The sequence below is a fragment of the Python bivittatus genome, unplaced genomic scaffold (genome assembly GCF_059951505.1).
Source record: "Python bivittatus isolate LINGU-HERP-01145 unplaced genomic scaffold, Pbiv_v1 ctg000850_np1212, whole genome shotgun sequence".
Classification (NCBI taxonomy): domain Eukaryota; kingdom Metazoa; phylum Chordata; class Lepidosauria; order Squamata; family Pythonidae; genus Python; species Python bivittatus.
Genome location: NW_028277112.1, coordinates 50,106,521 through 50,130,691, shown reverse-complemented (window position 1 = coordinate 50,130,691; position 24,171 = coordinate 50,106,521). Strand labels below are relative to the sequence as shown.

General features: G+C 37.9%; 1 protein-coding gene and 1 long non-coding RNA gene across 7 annotated transcripts in view; one reads left to right on the top strand and one right to left on the bottom strand.

Annotated features, from left to right (window-relative positions):
• DENND4C (DENN domain containing 4C) overlaps nt 1-7,306 on the bottom strand; it is a 96,132-nt gene extending 88,826 nt beyond the window's left edge. For 2 of the 4 annotated variants that reach the window (XM_007423479.3, XM_007423480.3), the window contains exon 1: nt 7,148-7,295. The gene's annotated coding sequence lies outside the window, so the exon portion shown is untranslated. Of the gene's footprint in view, nt 1-7,147 lie in introns of all 4 variants that reach the window. The other 2 variants (XM_025163575.2, XM_007423481.3) reach the window with 2 other exon arrangements.
• Nucleotides 7,307-7,396: 90 nt separating this feature from the next.
• LOC112540110 (uncharacterized) lies at nt 7,397-24,171 on the top strand. 3 transcript variants are annotated; one of them, XR_015793707.1, is made up of 7 exons: nt 7,398-7,606; nt 10,718-10,793; nt 18,227-18,311; nt 20,220-20,376; nt 22,145-22,765; nt 23,314-23,382; nt 23,946-24,171. It is a non-coding gene; the product is annotated as an uncharacterized LOC112540110 (long non-coding RNA). The 3 variants fall into 3 exon arrangements; XR_015793706.1 differs by having other exon boundaries at nt 7,397-7,606; nt 22,145-23,382; XR_003084186.2 differs by lacking the exon at nt 23,946-24,171 and having other exon boundaries at nt 7,404-7,606; nt 22,145-23,736.

Here is a 24,171-nt window from a genome sequence, read left to right as displayed (position 1 = left end):
AAATTATTGTTCTAAAACTGGTATTATTTATACTTAAAAACACCTATTTACATGACTGCCAGTTTTTGATTAAGCCCCAACAAAACACTGTTGACTCTTAGCAGCCACACAGGTCACAATATTTGACGTTTGAGCAAGATTATTTTGAGAAATTGACACTATAATTTAGACTGGCCCATATAATTGCAGAACAAGTCGCAGAACAAGTCACTATGGAATAACTTGATGACTCTGAAAAGTCTAACTTGCAAAACAAAAGCAAAGAGAGAGGCTGCCTCCTGCACTATCACCTGACTTTGCTTGTTTTGGCTGGCTTCAATCCGCTCTCATTTCCTTCAAGCGAAGTAGTCCCATGTGTTCATGATTACTATGGAACAACCCGCTTCATCAATTCATCCACCTGTTTTCCTATTCATTTCACAGCCTCCTATTAACAGAAAGCTTTTCACATAAAAAATACTTTAATAAAATCTAGGCACTCATTTTTCCTGAGGAGAAATTAGATGAAAATTTTGCTTAAATGTCCCCTAAAGTAAAAATTACTCTGTTCTACCCAAACCGCACTCTTTACCCCATATTTTTGTATGGTCACTGTTCTGACCATTCCACCTGACTGAAAGAGACAGACAAATATATGTTTAAATAAAGAGCAACTAATTCTGCTGAACTTTCTGCATCAGAAATGAAGGAAGAGGCAAAATTATTACCCCCAGCAGAACCTAAATGAAAGGAGGAGAGGCCAGAGCGATTAACTGGAGGAAGACAGATTTGGTGAGTAACTTTGCCTGTAATACTTTAGTTTCAAAGAAGCATTTATTTTATTTGTTGTTGCCTGTTATCAATTCCATTGTGTCACAGTTTGAGAATTACTGGACTAGGCATAAGAGTAGAAACTGTTGAAGCATTTCTGATGTGCCTATAATTGTATGAATGCACACAAGAAAATGTTGTGATTTACAAATTACATTAAACATTAAGCATCCATTAGCCAGAAAAATGCAAGTTCTAGTTTCCTCTCCAGGGTCTGAAGCCAAACTGGAAGAACGCAGTAGTCAGCAATTAATATAGTTTCAGTGAAGAACAGCAGGAAAAGTTACCATATTTTAAAGACAGAAAACAAGAAAGGAGCTCAGTAAAATGTAAAGAAAATTCATTTTTAGTAATGGTAGTCTTCTAATCTACAAAAAGGGACAAATACATTATATATTTAAAATGATATTTAAAAAGCTTGCTAACAACTCCCTCAATGCCACAGCTACCTCTCACAAACTCAGGAAAAGAAAGTCAAGCTCTGGAGGAGGGCTATCCAAATTTTTACCAACGGCCTCCAGATCTTCCATTCCCACTGGAGGTTTTCAAGGAAGATTGGGCATCTATTTATCTTGATGGTATGAGGATTCCTTACCTGGGCAGAGGGTTGGATTAGAATACTTCCATGGTCCCTTCCAACCCTGTAATTCTGATTCTCCCTTTGGCGCATTGGGAGGAGACAGAGACAAAGTGGCCCCCAAGCCAAAGAAAGATGCCTTAGCCTTTCTTTAGGTGTCTAGTACACACAAACAATATTGTCTCCACTGTGCTATGGCATCTTCCCTCTCCCAAACAAATAGTATGATTTTATTAGTATTCAGTTCTAAATAACGTTCATTACAGGTAGTCCTCGCTTAACGACTGTTCGTTTAGCAACTTTTTGAAGTTACAACAGTGCTAAAAATGTGACTTATGACCAGTGCCTGAACTTACAACCATCACAGCGCCCCTGCAGTCACGTAATCGCGATCCAGACACTTGGCAACCAGCTCACACTTACGTCAGTTGCAGCATCCCAGGGTCACGAGATCACCATTTGGAACTTTCCCAGCTGGCTTCCAGCAAACAAAATTAATGGGGAACTGTGTGATTCACCTAACAACTGTGTGATTCGTTTAATAATCATGTGATTCATTTAACAACTGTGGTGATTCGCTTAACTGCTGCAAAAAAGATCATAAAATCGGGTCCAGTCATGTGATGATTCTCTTAACGACCTCATTGCTTAGCGACCTAAATTTCAGTCCCAATTGTGGTCATTAAGCGAGGACTACCTGTATTCTGGATTTACAGTTAAGCACAAAAGGTTGGCACTTGTTCTACTAATACTTGCTCCAGCCTTTGAAAAATAGTTTCACTAGATTTTTAGTCAAATAATAGTGCTAGCAAAGTAGAAATCAGTTATCTATCATCCAAAAATGCAAATAGCCCATAGCTCATGTGCTATATTACAGGTTTGCTATCTTAATAATACACACAAATGATGCTAGATAAATATACAGTTGTGATTCATAACATTCTTTAAAGATATGGGAATTATATGAAAATATTTTTCAAAGCAATGTCACTCACTGACATGTTCAACAGAATAAAACAAGCAGTAGGATAAATCATGACTTTTTAAATGCAAAACAGCATAGTAAAACAAAGAAAAAGACAAATAAAATCAGCTCTGCATTACAAATTGTCCTAAACATATCATGTAGGCTTTCTCAATTGCTCACATGATTTTATAACCCAAATTTGTACACAAGTCTACGTGTTACTTTTTTAAAAAGTAAAGAACAGAGGAAGAACAGAAGGACATTATGTTTAATGTGACTGTCCTAAGTAGCATTTCTCAACCTGACATTTTGTAGATATGTTGGGTAATTTCAGTAATAATCATTCTAGAATTTGTAATTAAGATGTATAAAGGACACCAGGATGGGGAAAGAACATCCACTAAGCTGTTTATCTACTAATACTGAACAATTCTTTCTTTTTCCTGACATTAATTATAAACTATAAAAAATCTATTTTTATATCATTTTCTACAAATGATTTATCATTTTCTACAAATGATAGCTCCACAAGTGCTGAAACTAAATGTTTAATGAAGTTTAGCAAATGCATATTTGTGATAATGTACTATATTAATCGCAGATTCAACAAAGATCTCAATGTGAGTTGTAGAGAACATAGCATACACACACACAAATGGTTTAGACAAGACTAAAACAATGATACAGACCATATGATTAAATATGTTCCCATAATTTTGAACACCAAATTGCTTCAGTATTTATACTGTTTGGAGCAATGGATTACACATTCCTTTCTCCTATGCAGTTAACAATGATGAACCAAGATCTTTATGTTAATACCCATTTCAGGTAGATCTCTCTCTCAAAAAAAAAAAGAAAAAAAAGAGGGAGTGCCAGACTCTGCAAGACATGCCATTGGCAAATGCCAAGCTGATGCATATAAATATTACTACTGCTTAAATTACAACAAAGTGGTATATCATAGAATATGCCAATAAAATAACATCAGCATACACACAGCTGGCTACTTTCAGCAATGTTCCATTATAAATTCTAAAAAGAATAAATTAAACCACAGCAAATTCTAGTCAACCAATAATACTTAACTAGTTAAATATAGTTTTGTAGGCTCACATATGCACTATCTATTCTGACACCAGTATTTTTTTACATTTTTGAATTATAGATTCAAATTTCATGTAAATTATATGACTACAGGATTGGATTACAGGACACAGTAAGATGGCAGCAAGCATGGAGGAAAAGTAATAGGGTTAGTGACAATAGAAAAGAGTAGGGGGGTTTTCCTATTAGCTAAATTAGAATATTAGGTATGTTAGGTGGAATAGTTACTCAGGCCTATTTATGGAATGGAAATCATACTGGCTGTCCTGATCTAGGGCAGGACCAGAATAGGGAGTGTGGCTTTCGTGTTGGATTTCTTGGCAGCCTTTGGTACCATCAACCATGGTATCATTCTGGACTGGCTGTGAGGGTTGGGAGGGCAAGGCACTGTGTTAACAATGTTTTTACTCCTTCTTGAGTGCTGATTCCAGCTTACTTATTAGATTTGTATCTTGTCTTTTATTCATGAATCAAGTCAGCAAGCATAGTGTTCTTTCCTCTTATTTTTTCTCACAGCAGCAACTCTAAGAAAGAGTGACTGGCCTAAAGTCACCCAGGGATTTTTCACAACTGAGGGTGAAGCAAAGCCTGGGATTTCCCACTCCTAGTCTAACACATTAACTACTGCATCACATTGGCTCTCTGGTTTTAACGGACAAAGACGTGCATAGGAAACTTCACCTCATACAGTATAGGAATGTTTGCCATATGCTTCTCCAAGTATTTTTCCCTAACTGCTGACATCAGAGCATAGCTAGGGAGAAAGAGTTTCCATTACTTCTGTGCTTATTATACTAAAAAAGAGGGATGGTCCACAACCCTCTTTCTATAGGATGAAATATATAATTGCACAAAATAAACAGCTGGTGTGACCACTTGGAGCAAACCCCATAGTTATGTGCGTGATCAACTCTGTATTTTGAAATAACAAACTTCAATTATATTCTTAAACTACATGTTTATGTCTCTATTTTGTGTCTTTCCTGTTTTTTTTTTAATGGCAACCCATGGGCCAGCTGATAGAAATCTAAAAAAATACAATGTAACTACTGAAGAAAATTTGAATTCTTATATTTTCTAAATTTCAAGCAATTTATTACTAATTTCAGATTTTAGAGTCCTTTGCTCCCAACATTTTGCAACCTTGAATCCCACAAGAAACTATATGAGAATGCTGCAATCTGATTACTTTTTATTCTGTAGAAACATAACTTCTTTTTACTTTTGGGACTCCGTTGCTTACCCCTGATGTAGCTTCCCTTTATTTTCCTTAAAAGGTAGTTGTGAGAAACATTTTTAATCTCATCTTGAGTAATATTTGGTAGAGCAGGAGCAACCACATGAAAGTTATTTAGTGACAAGATTCAGACTACATTTGGGTACCCCGAGATTAAAGCTTAGAAAAATACCACTTATAAATCATTAACACACAGCAATATATCAGTGGAATGGAGTTAGCTTGAAAAATTTTCTTGGATATCTACCATAACAACTTACACCTATGTACTATCAGATACCAGGCTATCTGATGTTTATGATTATGATTGTTTCAACAAAGGCAACAGATTCCATAAAGAATCATTTCAAAGTTACATACAGAAGGAAAAGACAGATTTAGGTAAAAGCAAGCACTTTCATAGAAAACATCAAGTATTATGCAAAAAGCATGCATCAAATTTATTGTAATTTAGTACATGCTGAACAACATTTTCATTCACCTTGTTATCTGACACCCCATTATTAAAGATATACTGAAAACAAACAGACCCAAGATAATCAGCTTGGGTCAAAGAGATCAGTAAGCAAGCTATAGCTGAGTTCATGCAGCACTCTAAGTCAAAATACAATTTGCCAGGTTTGCTTAGCAAGTTATATGAACCCATTCAAGTGCAATTTATTGAAAATCTATATGTGGGTATATAAACTGCAGATTATTTATTTATTTATTTATTTATTTATTTATTTATTTATTAAACTTGTATGCTGCTAATACTAGCTGATGTCACCCAGATACTCATTAAGGGTAAACTTAAAACCACATTTCTGAGAGCTATTTATGCCACTTCAATCCTATTTGTTAAACTATTAGTGTGTTCCTTAGGTCACATAGCAACAGATATTACAGTATAGTAAGTGGCTTATTTTATTGTTTCTTAGAAAACGGTATCTAGGATTTCTTCCACAACATCCTGTTAGAATTAAATTGAATCACTTAAGAGTCAAAAGGAGGAACAGGAAAGTCAAAACTGCAGATAAGATAAAATGTGACAACAGCCTTACCTCAATTCCAGGTGTTGCTATCTTTAATGCTAGTATTTAGGGAATTAACTAATTCTTCATCTGGGCATTGAGGAAACCAAGACCTTCTGGGAAGTAGCATTAAGGAGAAAATAAAAGACTTGCACAGAGCAAGCTTTAAACAGGAATTATATCAGCAATTCAGATTAAGCTATAAATGATTTTCTCATTTAAATTAAACCTATACTCAAGTATTTTGGGAAGTTTGTTAACCATGTGAAAGTCCAGTATATGGTAGTTTGGCTATCACCTGCCTCAAAGCTATTCAAAAGTAATGATTAATTACATATAATCAAGCATCTACCCTGTAGCATAACCACTTAGCACATAAGCCATTCTTATACACATATACCCAGAAGCAAGTCCGACTAAGTTAAACAGCACTGACTTCCACATAAACAGGCGCAGGACTGTAACCTAAATCACAAATGCAACATAAATATTTATAAATGAATATTTATAAACAGATGGAGGATTTTCTCTAATGGGGCTGGGTTCATATGACAAACTAAACCTGAGTTTTACTCATAGCATCACCCAAGATGCTTTGGCCAACAAATAAACTGCATTATGGCTTGATTGATTCACAGGCAGCCACAGAATTTGAGCCTTTGGCCTTCTGCCATTTGATTCCCTCCAGCCTGGTTCACACAATACTGTATGCTAAAATAACTGCTGGATTCCCACAACATGCGGAAGCACAAGTTATCCAATCCCATTTTAGTCCAGGCTAGTGTGTCCTCTGATCCCCTCACGGTTGCATTGATTAAAATCAATAATCAAGGAAGGAGATGAAGGGAAGGCAATACAGTATCGCCGGCCCTTCCTCGGAGCTCCACGCTCCTCCTTAATCATAACCCGCAGGTGAACTCCATACAATTCTGCGCAGGTAAGGACACGTGGGAGGAAAATGCCATTCGCGGGAGGACAGAGGAGATGAATCTTTCCCTCATCTAGCACGGAAGAGCTGCGACCGGATGCCCCTTGTTTTCAAGGGCCGTTCCGAGCCCAAACCACCTCGGCCCCATGACAAAAAACCGCGCTCTTCTCTCCGAGCGGCCCTGTCCAACACCTTGAGGGCAGCCCGGCGCCAGCCACCCTCCGCTCTCTCTCAACTTGATCTTGCATCCCAGCGCTCAGGCGGAGGACAAGGCAAGGCGAGGGGGGAGCGAGGGAAGGAGCAGGCGGCCAAGTGCGTATTTGCTCAAGAAAGAGCACCAGCCTATCTGCACAAGCGGGCTTTCCCTCCCTTGCTAAAGCCGGGACTCGGTGTCCCCAAACCTGAGGGAGAGAGAGGGAAAGTCAGCGAGAGACGGGGGCAAAGGCAGCCATCCGGGAAGCGAGAGGCGCCTCCTGTCAGCTCCTCCAACCCCCTTCTCCTGACGCACCTGTGGCGGCGGCGGCGGCAGCAAATGCTGGGCTTCCTCAGCGCAGAGACCCCCTGCGGCCTGGCTGACCCGCCGACGCCGCGCTCGCAGCCTCCCGGCCCCTCAAGGAGAGCCACAGCCGCCGCTGCTGCTTAGGAGAGAGGAAGCGGCCACCATATTCCTTTCAGCCCCGCAAGCAACTGGAGGCGGATCCGGGGCCCGCCCAGGAGGCGGTGGCGGCACCGGGGAAAGAGGCGAGGCGACCCGCCGCCGAAAGCGTTTCACTAGGCGGCGCTAAGCAGCGCGGAGAGGCCTTCCGTTGGGCCGGTGTGGCCTCGGGGCTCGGCCCAGGCCGAGGCCGAGGCGGAAACCTTTCTTTCTGAACCGCCTGGCGATGTTGCGCCTTCCGACGTTTAGGGGCTCCCGTGCAGTCTTAAGCGCGTTTACGGGAGAGGAGGAACTGAATTCAGTAGCTTCCGAGTAAGTTGAACAACCTGGGGCTAAACGGAGTTTTCCCTCTCCCTCAAAGATCACTCAGAACAGAATTTCTTAAAAGTGTGGTCCTAAGACCCCTGGGAGCCCTCCAAGACCCTCTCAGGGGTCCCCAAAATCAAAATCATTTGCCAGGCTATTTTGAAAAATAATAAACAATATTAAAATCCCATCAAACAATCGTGAGAAGCGGTAGCGGCAGCAAATGTGTAAATTTTAATTTTTAATACAGTAAATATCGATAGATATACTCCATACATACAACAGCTCTTTTGGGGTCCTCCATAATTTTTAAAAGTGGGAAGGAGTCTGAGAGAAAAAAGTTTAAGAAACACTGACTCAGAATATTATTGTTATTCCAAAATAATTCCAAACACATTTCATTGCAAGATGTCTCTTTCCACAGGCTTTTTCTTTACTGGAAGCAGGATTTTAAGAGCGCAATGCAGATCATCTTAGTGCACACTACACACCATTCAAATTGTAAAGGTCCACTATTTTATCAATAAAATCTTTGTCAAAACATCACCATCATCATCTCCCCTAAATGGCATGTAGAAACAGCAGAGAAGATTTTGGTGACTAAATTGTTAACAGCGAAAGCAGTTACTTAGTCAGACCAATGAAATCCATAGGATCAGCATGCCTTTACAGAGTTATACTTCAATTTCAGGATCTGTTAGAGAACAGTCCTCTGTCTGAACATGCCCTTCGCTGGGAAGACTATTTGGGCCAAACAAACTGAAATAAAGATTTTATTTTATAAATAATACAGATGCCACGAAATCAGCACTTGAACAGGTTGAATAGACATGCACACTTCCCCAGGCCAAAGCCTTCCTTTTATAATGAAATATTTTTCTGTTTAAATTATTTCAAATTTTTGGTTAACTCATATAAATTAATGTAGGCAGATGTTTATGTGCGCTTATGGTCTATTTCGTCCCTTCTTTTGCAGTTTGCAGGTGTTTGCCATTCTAAATCCCATGTAATAAATGAAATTGTGGGAAAGAAATAGCACAGGACACCACTTCTGAAGAATCTGACCCAATTAAGGCCACACAATAGATGAGGGCTATGCAACAAACAGCAACATCTCCAATTAACACATGTTCTCATATTCATTCTGGACAGCCAGATCTGGGGCCTGAGATATTTCAGCAATTATTCCAGGCAGTCAATAGTGTAACAGGAAAACAAAAAAAGCTATTCTGTATGATGTGGGTTTAAGCAACCACAAATTTCATTCTCATCTCATCTCTCATTAATGGGGATATTGTATTACAGATAAATGGAATGCCAAACAAGCAAAGGAAATCAAAGATACCACTTTGTTTAGAATGCATACTTAACCATATCAACACACAACATCTCTATCCAAGATGGTTTAGATTAACTCTTAAGAAATGTTTTACTTTCATTTATTATTTCATAATTCAGCCAACTACTTTAGTAACTATAAAATACATTAGGATTCTTCATTGCCACTGGCTTCTTTCATTTGCCACTGCTTATAATCCATATAAAAGACTTATACTGGGTTTTATGATGAAATCAGTGTAATTGCTAACTCATTGTAAGTCAGAAGTCTTGTGATTTCCATGGAACACAATCACTGACACCAAATAAATGAGGAAAACATTGTGAAATATTTTGTGAAAACCCAACATGACTGGACTTGAAAATATGTGTATTCTGATACTAGTAAAAAAAAAAATCTAAATCAGCAAATTACTGTCAGCATCTATGACTAACCCAGTGAATGCCACAGCTTTATATATCTTTGCTATTCACCTGGAACTCTGCTGAAATGCTTTTTATTGAACATATTCTATTATTTATATTGTTTCTGACCATCTTGTAAGATTGGGCAGGGTGACATGTTTGTAAGATTGGGCAGGGTGACCATCTTGTAAGATTGGGCAGGGTGACATCAACAAAACGGTGCCAACAGTATCACTGCTACTGCCCTCAAGAATACCAATAACACACACGCGCATATCCTCCCCACCCTCCCCCCACCCCCGATCCATTGGCCCCAAGCCTGTAGATTTTCAGGAAACCTTTAAAACCTTGATTTTCCAACAGGCCTAGAGCCAGGGTGATTTGTGAGTCTGCATGAATGTTTGCTATTTTAATGTTTGTATTCCACAATGTGCTGCTAGTATTATTGGTTCCTCTTTTGCTTTGTGTTCATTTGTTTTTGAACCTATTGTGCACTGCTGGACACTTCAAATTAAATGATATAATTTAATAACATAAATTTATAACATAAATAATTTATAACATAAATAAGTGTTAATATACAAGTTGTTTTTTCCATGTTGCTCACAGATAGCACACCTAACACAAATGCTTGGTTTGTTGCAGCCATACCACAAGGAATATTTTATTATTAAACTTCTGCATTGCTGATTTCAACAAAGTGACTCAAGGTGGTTTACAGCAACAGCATAAAACGTCCCTGATAACAAGACTTAAATACAGCATTAAAACATCACAATGAGTTTAAAAATTAAATATTTAACAACAGCCAACAAAATCCCTGCTAGGATCCATACACTAGGGAAAAGCCCTACAGAAGAGCTCCATCTTTAGTTACTTATTGAATGTTGGGGGGTGTAGGGGAATGTGAACCTGATGTCAAGGGGGAGGGTGTACTACTGTAGAGGGTCTGCATTGCAACAGAAAAGTTTAGCTGAATGGTAGTGAAAACTCTGGGGATATCTATATCTGTGTCGTTTTAATGAAACAAATCATTGGGTTTATTATTGTATGCACATTAGAGTTTGTTCTGACCATTACTTTAATATGATCACATATTAAATGTGCTTTAACATTTAAACTTAAAAAAAACAAACTATAGGTACTTTACAAAAGTCTTGAACACTGAAAGTGGATGTAAAAAAAATCAATTTATTACATGAGTGTTTCTACTTAAAACTGGAAAAGTTATTACGGCTATAAGAACTTGTCTTTCTTTATATACCTTCTGATGCTAGATAGCTTTATCATTAAAAAAGAAATAGGATTTTTTAATAAACTAAAACTGAAAACTGGCTATGAAATTACCTTAATTCAGATTTTGTTTGTAATCAGTTTGCAGGTCAGAAATGGTAAGAAATAATAAATGAGATGCATACAAATGTCATCCTAATAAAAAAAGAGTCTTAAGGTTGGTCATCCTTTTATTTATTTTTATTAAACATTGTTTTATATTTGTTTTATATTGATTGATTGTATTCAGTTATAACATTCTGTTGGATGCTCATATAATCTTGGATACAGCCCAATTAAATTTAGAATTTAACACAAATGTTTAGTGTTACTATATTAAGAATAATTAATAAAATGTTTGAAGTTTTTAAATTTATTCTGTTCCTCCAAAATAAATTTCAACATGTGTGTTTTTATATATTTATAAAGAGTTGAATTGGAATTTTGCAGAGTATGGAATCCATACATCATATTTAATCTACTGATAAATATGCATATAATCATACAGGAAATATGGCTATAACCTTTCATCTGAGCATAACATAGTTTTCCAAATGTTTTGCAGTTTAATGACTTTGTAGAAGCTAGACTTACAAAAACTCTGTTCTTGAGCTTTCCATTTTGGATACTTCAACTAGAAACAGACAAACAGTACTCTTACACTGAGATATCAACTTAACTAAAAACATGTTATTGATGATGAAATCTCCATTCAGGCTGACTGACTTTACAAGAAAGTTCAGAACTGTGTGCATTCTATAAGTTCAAATGAGTTATTACCAACTGAAATAAAAATAACACTGAACTAGAAGTGTTAAGTGTTAAGTGTTTAGCAAGTCCCCTTGAAGCCACTGCTCAGAAAAAAAAAATTCTCACTACAGTTTTGTAATGAGATGATAAACATTTTTTTTTATTTTTTATTTTTAGGTAACATTAAGCTGTAATGATATTGTCAGAAATGTAGTTAGGGCTGGACCTTATGGCTAAAGTCCATGGCCTTGCAATTCAGGGTCCTGCAAGTACTATTGAACTAATGAGTACAGCAGCAAACAGCCCTGATAACCACATAATTTCTACATTATCCTTTTCTGCAATAGAATGGTGTCTATTCTCAAATAAACATGTTTAGGATCTGGGCAGTAGAAACACATTCCATTTGATTCATATAGTTATGATGATGGCTATAACTGAAATCAGCTTAAAACACAAAATGCACATATTTGGAGTATTTTTGTTCAAATGAAATTTGTCAAACAGTTGGTTTTGCTTTAACATCAGTTGTACATGAAAAATGTAAGCATATAGGTGGAAGAAATATTAGTTATACTTCATAATTCATGTAAAACACATGGCTGTCTAAACTCAGGTTTCCATAAAACATTAATTTAGGCAGGTTCTAAAATTACTTAGCTCCATCACTGGACATTCTGATGTTGCAAAACCTACATAAAGAATACTTTGTCAATGTTAGATTAATTTTAGATTATCAAGACTCTTGTTTGATCTTTATAAACATTGCAAACTAGCAGATGTATAAAAGAGGGGAAGACAGAAACTCAACAGCTTCTTTTTTTCCCCTGTTTTTTATCTTCTTTTTTGCCCTTTTTACATTTTGTTAGTATTTCAAAATTGCTAAATTTGTTTTCATTTATTTTTCTTTTATTAACAGGTACAAAAACACATACATCCATATTCATATTGAATATACATACACAAGCACATATATACATTATGCAACAACACAATGGAGATTCTAATAACAAGTAATTTACCTTAAGACTGAAACTATTATTGTAAAACGAATACTTTGATGCAGGCTCTTCCTTCATTTTTTTCATTTCATTATATATTAATTATATTTAATTTTAAAGAAAAGTGAAATAATTTGAAACTGTAATTATTATTAATAGAATATCCACTTTTTCTTTTCTTCTCTCTTATCTACATTTAATACTCTAAGGTACCTACATAATAGAATATTAAGAATCTGAGCATATTATATAAATATCACTGTATCGAAATAACATATTGTATTAAAACTGTGAAGATGGAGCTAATGGAGCAACGTATGGAGCAAGTCATTTGTGTTTAAGCTAACTCTAATTCAGTCCCCCCCCCCCTTTTTATCTTAACATAAACAGAGCGTGGACAAAAACATAGAAGCATACCTTTCTATCTTTAGATATTGAGCCTAAGGAAGAGTTTTTCATGTTTTGAAAGTTTGCATACTACAATTTAAACACCTATGCGGGTTAAATAATAAATATCTCATTTGCACAATGTTCTCTGGGCTCACCATAAATGGCAACAAAGGGGAGGCAGGGTGTTTTGGTAACTTCATCACCAGTATGCCAGATAATACCAAGCAATCAATTGATGCCTTGGGATTTCCCCCTCCCCTTTTTATTGTTCTTGAAAACCAGTACATAGCTTTATTTATTAAACAAAACAGATCAGAAGCTACGTGATCTTAAATGTGACCTCAAAATATGCTCAACTGCCATTTTTTTAAATAAGAACATACAATTTATGGAAGCAATTTTTGTCAAAATTAAAACCCTAGTTTAATTAAAAACATTATCTAATGTGTTCTTACTGTTTGTTTGAACTTGGCCAATTATGGTTTAATCAATAAACTATGGCTTATCTTAATGTGTCATGGAGAATATCTTTGTGGTCACCAGGAGTCAAAAACAATTTGATGGCACATAATCATCACTATCTTAATGTGTAAACTGGATCTGTCCCCCCCCCCACACACACAATAGGCAATTATAGGATTAACACTGCCATTCTCTATATGCCTGATTTATTTGCATCCTGGATTACTTCTTGCTAAGCAGTGTGTTGTGTAACTCCATTCTCTTACCTCAGAACTATAAACTGGAAATACCGTTCCGGGACATTCTTGGTGTGATGCATCATGTTATTTACTACTAAGTTAGAGTCCCTTCTCCTAGGGCCCTCAGTGATTGCAGTAATTTCACAACCTCCTGTGTCCTCATGGCAAAAGCAATCTTTGCATTGCATTGCGGGTCTACATTCTGCCCTGCCTCCATCAGTGTGGACATTATTTCTGCTTAGAACAGATGGGATGCATTGAAGCAGCCCACAGTAAATAACCATTGAAAGATTAAAGCCAGATAAATATGGCTCAGTGTAACAGCTTTTTAAATGTATCCCACAGTTAATGGTATGTTAGAGATTGAAGCCAGTAAATGTGTACAAATGTAATAGCTTTCTTCTGTTTTGATGTTTGAATATGACACACCCAGGTTCATAGTCCAGTGAACTAAAAGCCATTGCTTTTTAGTTCACATACAAAAAGCAGGGCGGGGGTTAGCCCTTACCTTTCAGACAGGGGAAGTGGCTTTGTTTTGCTCTCTTGCTTAACATTTTTGGTACACACACACACACATACACACACAGCTGCTGTGCTCTATAATGGAGGGGGTGGCAGTGACCTTCTTGGCTACACGGTCAAGAAGAACAGCAGTATATACCCCCCCCCCCGAAAATGAGATTGGAGGCTAAGATCAAGACAACTCGGAAAGAAGTCAGTCAGCTGGTGGAACTACAGAAGGGTATGGAGATTAACAATAAGACTTGGCTACAGAAAAAATACATGGGCCTGACTCCATCTGAAGCCCTAGAGACTGCTAAACAAAGGCTCACAGCACTGGCTGCCAGGCTAAGGAGATACACTAGAGAAGCAAAGGCCAAGAAGATAAATGCCCTGTTCTCCAAAGAACCATCCAAGGTGTACTCCCAACTGCAGTCCAACAACAGAGTAACAGCAGAGCCATCAGCAGCAGAAACTGCATAGTACTGGAAGAACATATGGGAGAAAGAGAAGACACATAACCCCAATGCAAAGTGGCTGCAGGACCTGAAAGCAGACCACAGCAATCTCCCAGAACAGGAACCAGTCACCATCACAGTAGCAGACATCCAACAGCAGGTCAAGAACATGAAGAGCTGGACAGCACCTGGCCCAGACAATCCACACCTACTGATGAAAGAAACTAACAGCAGTGCATGAACACCTAGCAGCACAGATGAACCAGCTGCTAGCAGCAGGCTCCCACCCAGACTGGCTAACGCAAAGGACAGTGCTGATCATGAAAGACCCTCACAAGGGAACAGCACCATCCAACTGCTGGCCAATAACCTGCCTCCCCACAACATAGAAAGTTCTATCATGCATCCTAGCCACCAAGCTACAAGACCATATGGGCCAGTACATGAGCACAGCTCAGAAGGGCATTGGGAACAACACCAGAGGCTCAAAACACCAGTTGCTCATAGATAGATCAGTCGCCCGAGACCCAAGGTCTAGGCAGACCAATCTGAGCACAGCCTGGATTGACTACAGGAAAGCCTACGACTCAATGCCACACTCATGGATCTGTGAATGCCTGGTGCTATACAAAGTCAACAGGACACTAAGGACCTTCCTCAAGAACTCAATGGGACTGTGGAAGACAAGTGGAGGAAGTACCATGGCAAGACAAGCCCCTGCAGGGGATGTACCACTGACAGATAGCTGAGGTGGCTGACATTGGGAAATCCTATTAGTGGCTGGAAAGGGCTGAACTAAAAGACAGCACTGAGGCACTGATCATAGCAGCACAAGAAGAGGCACTAAGCACCAGATCCATAGAAGCAGAGGTCTTCTATGAACACAAGACAGGACCCAAGGTGCAGACTGTGCAGAAAGGCCTCAGAGACAATCCAACACATAGTGGCAGGGTGTAAGATGCAGACAGGAACAGCATACACTGAACAGCACAACCAAGTAGCTGGCATTGTGTACAGGAATATCTGCACAGTGTATGAGATAGACCCTCTGAAGTCCAGATGGGAGATTCCACAGAAGGTTGTGGAGAGCAGCAGGACTAAGATCCTGTGGGACTTCCAGATCCAGACAGACAGGCGCATACTGGCCAATCAACCAGACATTGTGGTAGTAGACAAGGACCAGAAGACAGCAGTGGTGATAGATGTAGCAGTGCCAAGTGACAGCAGCTGGAAGAAGGAGTATGAGAAGCTGGAGATGTACCAGGGCCTGAAGGAGGAACTAGAGAGGATGTGGAAAGTCAAGGGCAAAGTGGTCCCAGTGGTGGTAGGAGCACTCGGGGCTGTGACTCCTAAGCTGGGAGAAGGGCTCCAACAGATCCCAGGAACAGCATCAGAGCTCTCTGTCCAGAAGAGTGCAGTGCTAGGAACAGCTAAGATACTGTGCAGAACCCTCAAACTCCCAGGCCTCTGGTAGAGGACCCAAGATTGAGAAAGACACATACCATCCATAAGGGTAAGAGGGGATTTTTTATATATATAAAATCTCCCCCTTCTTGCATCAAGATCTACTGTGAAAGTAAAATTTGAACAATCTAGTAAACATTCTGTAATCTTTCCATTTTATCCTAGAACAAAAAATAACTCATATGGGGAGTATTGGATTCATTTCTTTATTTTATGTCCCATGTTTCCGCTAAAAAAAGTGGGAAAAATGATGAACAGTGAAAAGATTAGCAAATAAATAAATAAATACAGTTCAAAGATAGAAGATAAAACAATAACAGAAATTACAATTAAACCATGGCTGACTGTAGCAATGTGCTAATTCAACTGGAAAATGTGGATAACCTGTGCAAACTGCTAATGCCCAGATATTATGCTAGTATGCTGGCATGTTCTGTACTAGTCATAACTGACCAGGCAGTGATTCATGTTGGTGGTGAATAGTCAACTGACCTAGCAATTCAGTATGCAGCAATTGTGAAAAAGGCAAAATTTATGCTGGGAAACATTAGGAAAAACTGCCAACATTATAATGCCTTTATACAAATGTGACAAATAACTATCCATGGAATACCATCTACATTTTTGGTCCCTATACCTGAACAAGTCAGCGTTATAGAAGAGAGTTTAGAGAGAAAGTTATAGAAGAGGGAAATAAAAACATCAAAAAGTTAATCAAAATGTATTTGCTACTACCAGCTGCACTAAGAGACAGCAATTTAGATAGCTTTAAAAGGGAGTTAGGCAATAGCCAGGATTGGCTGTTGGCTAAGGTTGAGTAGGCACCAGCCAAGGGGTGCCAAATTTTAAGGGGCACCAAAATTGAAAGGAGTTAGGAAAAACACAATAAAAAAGCAAAAAGCAGTAACGGCACACTCTGTGAGCCAGCACGCTGATTTGAGGGTTAAATATAGTTTCGCAGAATTGTTGCCACATGACAACAATGGGTGCTGATGTAATTAGAATTATTTACTGTGTAAATGGGTGAAAACATTCAAGAAAAGGAAAAAAATGTCCAAGGCTGAAAATCATAAGTATAAAGCTCAAAAACTCAAAAGAAAAAAAAAAACACAAGAGGGCGCCTTTCGAAATTCCTAACAAAATTGGAAGATGAGCCAAATCATGGGGGGCGGGGGGGAGGCAGAATATGACTTTGCCTAGTGTGCCAGAATGTCTAAAGCTAGCCCTGGCAATAGCTATCAATATATATTAGCCCTTATAGCTATATATTTCCTCTAATTATCAGAAGTACTATGCCTTTCAATTCCAGCTGCTGGGGTATATAACTGAGATAATGCCATTTTGCTCATGTCCTGCTTATAGGTTCCTGATAGACATCTACTCAGCCAGTGGAAAAAGTTAGCACTGCTTTGATCTGACCCAGCCCAAATTTTCTTACATATCATGTGTTAAATGCTCCAGCTCTTACATCAATATTGGTTTCTGTAAAGCATAAAGGGATTATGTTTTAAAGTATAGAATGAGAGGGAATAAGGGGAACCACATTCATCCTTTTCACTACTTCAAAGCACTTCTTTATGTAGCCATTTTTCTGCCTCTAGTAGTTTGTCCAGTGAGAAACAGCCATTTCATGGGGAAGTAGATAAAATGGTCAGAAGGAAGGATTAAATTAAGAAAAGTAAATCTTAGAATGCTCTGAAAAAATATATACTGTATAAACATTGTGCTTTAAAAGAGCTAGGTGCTTAAGAAAGCAATCTTATCTGAATACATTATTATCTCTAAGAGAGATAATATATAAATCTTGCTCACCCTGAAGACTGTGCTTGGCATTGAATGCAAACCAAGATCCCACCTCTAACAAGTGGGGGAGCCAAGCCCTATCAAAAAGTAAACTTCATTTAATTAATCAGCAACATGATTAATTCCTTAGGTGATTAATTCACAGTTTGACAGCAGCTTTTGGCAGACTACAGAGGTTGCAGCCAAGGGGCCAATGTGGCCCTAGAGCCTCAGGTTGTATGTCTCTACAATGTAATGATTATAAAGTGTTTTTAACAATTTAATATATAATTATTATGTATTATAACAATTATTCTGATGTTCATCTTTCAGGAGGGGAGATTGGAAGTAGTGCTGTTTCCTCTCCCACTCCCAAATCCCTTTTTTAGTTCCTTTCTGACCAGACTATACTCCAGTCCCCACATAGTTGAATGTAAGTTCCAGTAAGACTTTATTTTTTTGAATATGTATGTATATCTAAACATTTATTAAAATTAGACCTTGCCTTTCTTCAAGGAGCTCAGAACTGTATACATAAACTACTTCTTCCCATTTTTTCCATAGGGGACAGGTTGGGCTGAGAGGTACCGACTAATGTCACCCCATGATCTTCCATGGCTGACAGAGGACTTGAACCGGTTTCCCAGTTGTAAGTCCACCTTAGCCACTACACCACTTTGGTTCATGCATTAAGACAGTGATTCTCAACTTTGGCAACTTTAAGATGTGTGGACTTCAACTCCCAGAATTCCCCAGCCAGATATTCTTAATTGCATTAAGATATTCAAAAGAAGCCCTTCACAGTGTTTCCTCTGTAAGAGAACTGTATCTTTCTAGACTTCTCAGAGAGTGCCCTTGCTATAACTCAACACCTCTTTTGTTCCACATATATCAGTAAACATCCAAATTGCTCATAAGTATGCACAATTTTCCTCATCTTTTTAAAAATTTCTGTTACTATTTAGCATGTTTAAGAGTTTTAATCTGTTCAACATCTTACAACTATTAAAATGGTTAATAAATTATTGCTTCTGTGGATTTTTAACTTTGAGCATTCTTGTGGCCAATATAGCTACCACTGCATTTTCAGTAACTTGGAAAAAGGATACCCAACCTGCCACTCAACAACAGGACTCTCATAGGAGGAGCCTGTAGCTTGATTAAGAATGAGCGATTCTTAATTATTCTTGGCTAGGAATTAGCAAAGTTTTGAATAATATCAATGTTAGTGAATATTTTTGTGAATATTTTGTGACATTTTGTTTCTGCGATCTGTGGATGTTGGAATTGGGCTTCTGGAATCTGTATACAGAAAAATGGGAGCTTTGCTGAATTTTCTGTATCTGCCTCCTAGCATTAAGGAATCTCTCCTAACAAAGAGGGGAGAATTAAAGACAGAGAATCCTATGAACAAAAAATTATCATTCTACCTCCTACATTTGTATGATGTATCATGTTTCTTGCCAGAAGGGGGCACTGCATAACAAAATCTAAATACATACCTACATACTCAGTGCCTGATTTCCTTTAGGTTAAGCAACATTAAGCAAAACACTGACAATTAATGTGGACAAGGTTTTTTAGTATTGGTTTATGGTTATATGGAAAGATTTTAATGCTTACATCACACTATGCCTGTTAAATATGTTACATTGCCAATAATTGTCTTGTCTTTGCAACCAAATTTAATGTATAAGAAAACAATCTCAAAAAATCCTGCCACTAGCAAACATTTAATAAGCATTGATTAATCCTCAAAAGTCAGTGTTCAAAACAGGAATAGGGAATCTATGATCCCACAGAGGTTACTGATTTCCCAGCTCCCATCCACCCAAGAGAGCATGGCCAATGTTTAGCAATATTGGGAGTTGTAATACAGCAGCAGCTGCTGGAAGGCCCCAAGTTTCTATATCTGGACTATAGAATCAGATACAGTTAGGCCAGTGTTGTCCAAACTTGGCCACTTTAAGATGATCATCTTAAAGTGGCCAAGTTTGCACAACACTGAGTTAGGCCATGCTGACTGGGAATGATGGCTGCACACCACTGCTTTGTTGAGATGTGTTTGTATCTGCCAGAAAAAAAATAGGTGGGTTGACGATAGGGATCATTTAGGGCTTCTAGGGAACAGATATTTTGTGTCTGCTCACATACACCATAGCAATCATTTTGTGATCAGGTAGACTTTCTTCCATGATGTTATAATATACAGTACTCAGAGTCATAGGCTACAGGGTCTGATCTAACAGACTACCAGGCTCAGGAGCCAACAGGCAATCTGCTCCTGAAGCAGAGGACTGAAGGCCAACTCAGATAATGAGGGGCCAGATCCTGGCAGTGTACCTAATCCCAGAACATATGGCAACTTCAGAGGACATCACAGAGCAGAGGTGACCTATTGGCTATTTCAGGAAACAAGCAGTCTCCAGGACTTTGCTTTCCATTGAAGACAATTCTCCAGCATCAGACCTACATTCCTGTATCCTTATTGTGCTCTTGGACTCCAGGGTTTATAACACAGACCATCTTGTGGAACTCTCTGGTGTTTGATTCCTAGATTGACAGAGAATACTCTTCTATCTCTGCCTTGCCCCATTTTCCTGCACCTATGTGTCCTTGGCTGCCCACCTTCTATTCCTGCTTCTTGTCTCTTATGGCTACAATTCTGGATTGGACCTCTGGTTTTGCAGATTTTTGCAGCTTCAACCTTTCAGGTGAGGACACAGAATTTGGTTATGTTTCAAAATATACAGCTCTCTAAATTTGCAATGCAGTGTACCAATAATTTTAAAAACTGTATATTAGAGAAAATCCTGAACAAAACAACATGTATTATATTTACCTGACAGGGATATGTCCCCCCCCCCCAGGTAATTTTATTTTGAAACGAAAAGGTCATCTTCAATTTGCTAAGAATATAATAATGAAAGCTCAGAGGGAAATTGTAACCAGAATAATTTTAAGTACGGAATTTGAAAGAGACAGATGAGCTGTACAGGATGTGCAGAAGGGAGCTAAGTAAGAGGGAGAGGAAAGACAGAGAAGACATGAAGCACCACATTCATTTGCTGAGTTGTGGAAAGTGGGTGTCATTATATGCCCCTTGCTGTTAAAATGGCAGTAAAGGGAAGAAGATAAGAAGAAGGGGGAGCATTTACTTTGAGATGCCATCAAAGTACAATATGCCTTTTTAGGTGTACGTGAAAGTAAGCCGATTTCTTATCTACATTACCTGTTTGACTTATTTATACTTAATACAGTCACATAGTTCTAAAAATGAAGTGAATTGTAAGCATAGTCAAAAGGAGATTATACAAATTAAGGCTCATACATTATACTAATCCCTGAAAACGATACAAAATTGCCATGGTATATTGTTGTGGAATTTTGCCAAAGTAAGGAGCACAATACTGAGAAGAACCAGGTTTATTGCAATGATCATTGGGTGCCTGCTTTACAAGAAAAAGGGATCCTGAACAATGGGAAAGCAAAGAATTTTACAGAAGTTGAGGGCAACAGGCAGGATGTTGTAGGGATCTGATTGGCTAGTCAATTTGGGGAAGCTAAGCAGGTCCTTGATAGTGTACCTGCTGTGAGTTCTATTGTTAGGCAAAATGGGCCTTTCAGGAGGGCAACAGAGCTGGGGAAGTTCATTGCTAAAGGAGATGGCATGTTGAGGTCATCGGCTGATAGAGGATGGAAGGTTGGGGTGTCTCAGCTTGTTACTATGTTGCAACTCCCTTCTTAGGGCTGCCCTTGGGCTGTGCTGTAAGCGAGTTAGGAGGCTTCTATTCCTTGATTCAGGTGGGATTGCAGGGGGGGGGGGGTTGTTTGGGACAGGGGGAGTCAATTTGGGTCTGATGGGATTAGGCAAAGAGAGGGACTGGGTTTGACCCTGGTCATATCTAAAAGATGGGGGAAAGGATGCAGTCTCCATTTTGTTTGTTAGGTTTATTTTTTCCACTGCAATATGATCTTGAAATGTAAAACCATGCAAGAAGAACACTTCTCTCTAGCTTAATATGGAAAGTCTAGAGATTTAAATACGGGTTGGCTGAGAATTATTTGGAATAGATCAGATGTCTTGTTAAGGAAAAGACAAATGCTTGTCACGGATGTATTTTAAAGGCATCTTTCACCAGAAGTAAAGATTACTATAGATTACTATTAGAGACATGAATACTGATCTTATTGTCAAATGGGGGGACAACTGCAAGTGCTAGAGGTAGTGGTGAACAAGGAATCTGAACACTATTTGAAGTTGCAATACTGTGCTCCGAACAGTTCTTGGTAGGAATCATATAATCAGAAAATTAAGGAAGCTTAGTATAGCATTGCTTTGTCATTAGATTAAGGCAATGTTGTTGGATGTCCAGATCCAATGGCACTGACTCTTCAACACCTCATGACCACAAGGGGCAGTAGGGTGTAGACAGAGAATTAACAATTTGAGTTAAAAATGCTGAATTTCTAATTTCACAGGTGGAAATGAAGACAATTTGAGTTTAAAGAAGCTGAGAATGAAAAAGATAATCAAAATGAAAGAAGATGGTGAAAGGAATAACAGGGAAGATTATAGGAAATGTAAACGCTAGTGGAAAAATAAATTGTTAGTGAAAAGATAACATTCTTATATTGATTTTATATTGCTTACAGTTTTATTAACTAACTTTTTTTCCATTACATCTGTGTGTGTGTTTAGTGACTAACATATTTAGAGTCATCCTTTTGGGTAAGTACTGTATTAATGAAAATAATATGTAAAAAGAAAAGTAATTTAGAAATTAGGAAAAAATGGTTTCCAAAAATAATGTGTAGTAGGTGAAACTGCAAGCAGTGGATACATTTGGAGAAATATAGATCAAAATACAAACAGGTTTTAGTGTCAACGTTTAAAAAAAAAGTTCAACCAACTTAATTTAACATATATACAAAATTAAGTAAAGCCAAAATAGACATATTTGTACATTTCTATTCATGACATACTCTCTATGAACTAACTTAAGCCTTGGTGGGTTCTCCCCTCCAAGATGTTTTGTGTCCTTGTACAGGCTAAACTTTGAGTGCTTTAAGAAGGAATGGTTTGCAGATGATCTTAAAATGGTATGTGCAATGTTTGCATCTCCTTTTACAATTTCAGTTGGTTAAAAAAGACAATATTGTTAGTAGAATATACTGACTAGATCCCAGCCATTGATAGTGATTATCTTCAGTTATAAAAAGCAAAAGAGGTCAAGGGTTATAAGTGTGTCATCTAGATACTGACATAGTTACTTGTTAAAGTTAGTCAATAATAAAGATAAGTTAACAAGAAAAAGGGATTAAAATTCGCATCTAGTATATTTTCATCTTCCTCATTTATCAGTGGTCAGTAGTTCTAAAATATAAGAGACCTTTGGACTTTCCCACTTAATGAAATAAAAAAGGAAAGGTCTATAAGGGTGTAGTGACTGATTCAACAGTCCAGTAGCAAATAATAGGTTTACACCTGATGCTTACTGATTTTTTCTGATGTTAGAAAAGACAGGTAAATTGTATTGGCTTTCTCAACAGCTAATCTCATTTTTATTTATAATGCTATGAAAAGATTGTATAAGCTTAGCATGCATCCATTCTATATTCATTTATGGATTCTTTGTGTTTTATTCTAGTCTTCCTATTAAGAATTCTGGAAAAGTACCTACTTTACCAATCTCCACCATTCCACACAATTTTATGAGGTAAATATGGCTGCCAAAGCATGTCCAAGTGAAAATTAGCTTCAGTGGTAAGAACATTCAGATGAGACAGAAGCCCCAAAAAGGTATTGGTATTAATGCCCTCCAGCTGTTATTTATTAAACAGCTCCCTCTCTGCAAATCTTATCTGTAGTCAAGGTCTATACCAGTGATGGCGAACCTATGACATGCATGTCAAAGGTGACACGCCATGGCATTTTGGGTGACACACCAGCGTTCACCAACACCCAACAACTATTCTCCCTGTCTGAATTACCAAAGAAACTGGTCTTGTTTTAACTCGTATTTCATTTTGTAATTATTTGACATTTCTTTATATCATACATAGCACCACACGATTGGACTGTATTTTTTTTTAAATAAATGAATACGTAAAGAATTGTTTCTCTTTTGTTTGGGGGGGGGTGACATGCCAGTAGAGTCAAGTTAGGCATTTTCTGAATTTTTGACATGCCGAGCCCAAAAGGTTCATCATCACTGACATTTCTAAGCAAATCAAGTAGGTAAAAGAAAAGAGAAGTGTGACATGATTATCTTTCTTGCAGGAAATCTGGTGTATTTGAGAACTTTTCTGGAAACTTCCACATTCTTGATCATTATGAGAATCTTTGAATCACTGAGATGCTTTTTTTATTTGGTGTGGATCCAATAAGAATAATCACAGGGATCTCTAATCCCCCAAATATTTAAAGGCCAAGAGGATATTGGCAATCAAAATAACAAATAAACCATTTTATGGTGACAAATAATCAATTGCCAGTGTTTCCTTAA